Raw genomic sequence first — 5894 nt, 5'->3', positions numbered from 1 at the left:
TACAGCGAATATGATCAAGACATTTATGGCTCCCACATAAATAAGAAGTTGTGCGACAGCTACAAAGTAGGAATTTAATAAAAAATAGAATAAGGATATACAAACAAGAACTAATCCCAGCGAAAAGGCAGAATAAATGGGGTTGGTAAGTAATACTACTCCTAGACCCCCTAGAAGAACAAATCCCCCAAATAGCATAAGAATCTCATGTATTGGTCCAGGTAAATCCATTATGGATAAAAAGAAATTAATAGTATAAAATTTTTCATGAACTGACTAAAACTAAAGGATTCAAGGAAGGAAAAAAGGATTAGGGTATTTTTTTGTGTATAAACTTATAGTTATAAATTATATTATATCACGAAAATCTAGTCTGATTTAAAATAAGAAATAATTTCCAATAAGCAGTAGTTTTTCGTTTTTCTTTATAGTTTAATTTTAAAGTTTAATAAAGAATTATTAGATTTTTATAACAGAAAGACAAAATCAAAGTTTAGTAATCAGTAATCGTTCTTGAATTCGAAGATTTTTCTTTGTTTATTTTACTTTCAGACGAATTCCTAATTGTTTGAATTGTGTAATCTCCCATTATGGAGATTGGTAACCGATTAAAGCAATTTGATTGTAATTCAATTCATGACGATCATAGGTAGAAAGTTCATATTCTTCAGTCATTGATAAACAGCTTGTTGGACAGTACTCAACACAATTGCCACAAAATATACAAACTCCGAAATCAATACTATAATTAAGCAATTGTTTTCTTTTAATATCCTTTTCAAATCTCCAATCCACAACGGGTAAATCTATCGGACATACGCGAACACATACTTCACAAGCAATACATTTATCAAATTCAAAGTGGATTCGCCCTCGGAAACGCTCTGGTGTAATTGATTTTTCATAAGGGTAGTGAATCGTTATAGGTAAACGATTTGTGTGGGATAAGGTAGTTATGAAACTTTGACCTATGTACCTTGTAGCACGTATTGTTTGTTGACCATAACTCATGAACCCAGTTACCATAGGGAACATATTCATTCTAAATATCTATGAAAAAGATATGTTTCTTTCTCTTGTTTGAGAGAGCTTTTGTGTTGAAAATATTCTTACTATTATTGTATTATCTTATTTATAGTGAAACAAGTTGAGAAGAGGTTGTTAATAAGAGATTGCCCAGGGAAATAGGTAAAAGAAATTTCCATCCAAGATTTAATAACTGATCCATTCTCATCCTCGGTAAAGTCCATCTTATTGTGATAGAAATGAAGAGAAATAAATAAGCTTTAGTTAATGTAATAAATATACCCATTGTCATTTCCAAAATTCCAACTGCTTTATTCATTTGGAAAAAATCAAAAAAGGATATATAGGGAATAGATAAATTCCACCCGCCCAAGTAGAGAACTGTTACAAATAAAGAAGAAACTAATAAATTTAGGTAAGAAACAAGATAAAATAAACCATATTTGATACCGGAATATTCAGTTTGGTAACCTGCTACTAATTCTTCCTCCGCTTCTGGTAAATCAAAGGGTAATCTTTCACATTCTGCCAAAGAAGAAATTAAAAAAACCAGAAAACCTATAGGCTGACGCCAAATATTCCATCCAAAAAAACCGTATTTTGACTGTGCTTCAACTATATCAACTGTACTTGAACTGTTAGATAATCATAGTCGGTGATAACATCACAGTTCCCACCGCTATTTCAAAACCGTACATGAAACCTTAGCTTCATACGGCTTCTCTATGATCAGAAAAAGGAAAGGACTGTTTTGTTCCTAGCCCCGGGGGCGTAGATAGAATTAGATAAAATAAAATAGATTTGAAAGTCCTAAATTAGACCAAAGGAATTCCGTCTGCTAGAATAAGAAAAAGCGCTTCCGAATTGATCTCATCCTTTATAATATAATGAAAATTTTTCTTTGTTCAGTAATAACTTAATCTTGGAATAAAACACTTGTTACTTGTTATAGGAATTCAATTAATAAATGGAAAGAGTTGGGTATTAGTTCATGAGCAATTCTGCATGAATATGGATAGAGGAAGGAAATAATGAAAATTTTTTCTAGTGCACTCCATATCTTTTTTACTATTCTTCTTTCCCCAGGGAGGGGGTATTTAAAAAGAAAAAATGGATAAAGGGTTAATTCGTTCTTGATAGCCATTTCCTTAACAAGTGAATGGGAACATACTCTGGATCGGAATCCGAAGAAAGTACTACTTGATAATTTCTACAAATTGCAAGTCCTTATTATGATTCCTTTTATGGGCAAAAATCTCTAATGTTTTAGATTTTCCATTACTAATCCTTTATGTACTTTAGTGTTCCTAACCCTTCACTAACTTTTGGTGGATTCTTCTTATGGATTATTAAGTTATAGTAATAACTAGGAGTATTCTAGTAATGGAATTCCATATCGTGAATCCTTTATTCTTGGCCGCTTCAAGATATGATGACTAATTAAAAAATATCAACCTTGGGATAAAGAGTTTACACTGCTTATGTTTACTTCCACTTTTTTCTTGTACGTAGGAAATGAGATTTTTTCTTTTTACTACAAATTTATAAGCTGTTTTGTTTCACTCATATAGCTATCTAGTTTAACTTACCAACCCAAATACTAAATAAGAAAAGGAATATAAATAGTTAATGGATTTTATAGGAAAAAGATCTATTTTAACGAATCACACGTAGAGATATTGCTAGCACACAAAAAGTTAATGGTATTTCATAACTAATGGATTGAGCAGCAGCTCGTAGACCGCCTGAAAAAGAATATTTATTATTTGAGCTATATCCTGCCATAAGAAGACCAATAGGAGCTATACTTGAAATGGCAATCCATAAAAAAACACCAATACTAAGATCGGCTAAAACAAAATGATATCCCAAAGGGATAACTAAAAAACTTAATAAAACTGATATGACTGCTATAGAGGGTCCAATGCTAAATAAAGAAATATCTCCTCGGGATGGCAGAATATCTTCTTTAAAAAGTAGCTTAGTCCCATCTGCTATAGCTTGAAGCAGGCCCAGGGGGCCAGCATATTCAGGACCAATACGTTGTTGTATCGACGCAGATATTTCTCTTTCTAACCACACAATTACGAGTACCTCTATTGTTATTCCCAAAAGGAGGGTCAAAATGGGTAGAATCGATATCAGTCCATAGACTTCTTTTAATAATTCCAATTTCGAAAAAGAATTGATAGTTTCTACCTCTACCCTATCTATTATCATTTCAACGATCAACTTCCCCCATAATGATATCTATACTACCTAATATCGTCATGATATCAGCCAATTTCATTTTTTTAACTAGCTGAGGAAGAATTTGCAAATTAATAAACCCGGGTGGACGGATTTTCCATCTCCAGGGGAAAAGGCTATCATCTCCTACTAGATAAATCCCTAATTCACCTTTTGGGGCTTCTACTCTTACATAAAGCTCTTGTCTTGACAATTCAAAATTGGGCGAAGGTTTTTTACCAAGAAATTTATACTCAAAATCATTCCATTCAGAATTATTTTCTTTCTTAAAGCGTCGGACTTCTAAATTTTCATAAGGTCCTCCAGGAATTTTTTCTACAGCTTGTTGAATTATTTTGATGGATTCCCTCATTTCACCAATTCGTACTAAATAGCGAGCTAACGAATCCCCTTCTTTTTGCCATTGGACTTTCCAATCAAATTGGTTGTAAGACTCATAAGGATCTACTTTACGAAGATCCCATTGTATTCCAGAAGCTCGTAACATCGGTCCCGATAAGCCCCAATTTACTGCTTCTTCTCCGCTAATAAAACCTACTCCTTCAACTCGCTCTAAAAAAATTGGATTCTGTGTAATAAGTTGTTGATATTCAACAACTCCGCGTAAAAAATAATCACAGAAATCTAAACATTTATCGATCCATCCATAAGGTAGATCGGCGGCTACTCCTCCGATGCGAAAGTAATTGTGCATCATTCGCATACCTGTAGCAGCTTCAAATAGATCATATATTAATTCTCTCTCTCTAAAAATATAGAAAAAAGGAGTCTGTGCGCCGAGATCCGCCATAAAAGGTCCAAGCCATAGCAAGTGAGAAGCTATCCGGCTTAATTCTAACATAATTACCCTAATATAGCTGGCTCTTTGTGGTATTTGAATATTCTCCAAGAATTCTGGTGCATTTACTGTTATTGCTTCTGTAAACATAGTAGCTAAATAATCCCACCTTGTTACATAAGGTAAGTATTGTATAATAGTTCGGTTTTCCGCGATTTTTTCCATTCCTCTGTGTAAATACCCTAATATGGGTTCACAATCAATAACATCCTCACCATCGAGAGTAACGATCAGTCGAAGAACACCATGCATTGATGGGTGTTGAGGGCCCATATTGACTATCATGAGATCTTTTCTTGTAAGCGGTAGACTCATATCCTTTCTTCCTTAATTCATTATTCCATGAAAATGGATTATTCCATGAATTCCTCAAAGCGAGGCTCATCAAAATGAAAAATCTAAGACTACTATAAGACTACTAAAAAAATAATAAAACAAGAAAAAAATTTGAACGATTAAATTACTGCTCCCGAATATTCAACTGACCGATTAATTTCTTATAACGTACTCTATTTTTCTTTGCCAAATAAGCCAGCAAACGTCGACGTTTTCCCAAAAGTCTTCGTAGACCTCTTTCCGATGAAAAATCTTTTTTGTGTAATTCCAAATGTGAAGCAAGTCTCCGTATCTTATTGGTGAAACTGAATACTTGAAATTCAACAGAACCCCTGTTTTCTTCTTTTTCTTCTTTAACCATAAATCCAAAAATTTTTCTACCTCCTTTCTTTTTCATGTATTTTTCTGATCAGGAAAAATACAAAATTATGTCAGTTATTTTGAAGTTATTCTAATCTCGTACACACACAAATTTGCAATTATTCATCTACTACTGGAATTTGGATTTATTTTATCGATGCAAATTGGATTTGGATAGAAGGGTACATTCTTTCTAATATTTTAGATAGAAGAAATGTTTCTTCTATCTAAAATATTAGAAAGAATTTTGCTGATTTATTTATTGCTATATGCAATTTATGGAATTGATACACCATTTAATTGATATCATTTAGCAAAATGAAACACAGCATATGCATCCATCTTTTGGCTCGAGAATTTCACGGGATAGAGATATGGTATAAGAAATAGACTATTAAGTAACTCTAAATGAATTGTGGATACATCTGTATCCTTAACATACTGAAACGATTGTCATTATTCGTATCAAACCAATAGCGATTCATACAAGCTAAATCTTCTAATCAATGGTGGGCCAATAATGAATTTTTTTGCATATGTATTAAGACGCTTGGCCTGATTTCGAAATTGTCCAGAGTTTTATATGTTGTTTTCATTGCAAAATGATGGGTCTCCTTCCATAACTTTCCAATTACGAGTACGAGAATTGAAAGACATGAAAATTCTCAATTCTCTACGGCGTCTAGTAGATAGAAACAAGAAAATCAGAAGAATCTTTCTCTCTATTCACTATCATTCCGCGTCTTCGACTTCTATTAGTTTCTTTTCTTCTTTAATGCAATAGCTATAGTTTGATATAAGAATCCATTTCTCAAAGTAATGGAAACCATTCTCTTATAGGAAATGGTTCGAAAATCGCTATTCCACCTTTTAGGTATCGTGAAAAGTGATACCTGTGAAGATCGTGCATTTCAGTCAAATTCAGATCCGTTTTTCGAGTCCATGATATAATATAACCAAATTGGATAGATCTTCCACCTGTTTAGCTAAGAAAGAATAGATACAGAGGTGGATAATAGATCGATATGAAGATCATGAGCTGCCCCATAATGAAATCGCCAGTAGTCGCGAATATCTCCTTCTT

Source organism: Triticum urartu, unplaced genomic scaffold, assembly GCF_056163025.1.
Source record: "Triticum urartu cultivar PI428250 unplaced genomic scaffold, HENAU_Tu73 scaffold1, whole genome shotgun sequence".
NCBI classification, from domain to species: Eukaryota; Viridiplantae; Streptophyta; class Magnoliopsida; order Poales; family Poaceae; genus Triticum; species Triticum urartu.
Note: the sequence above shows the minus strand (reverse complement) of the source record.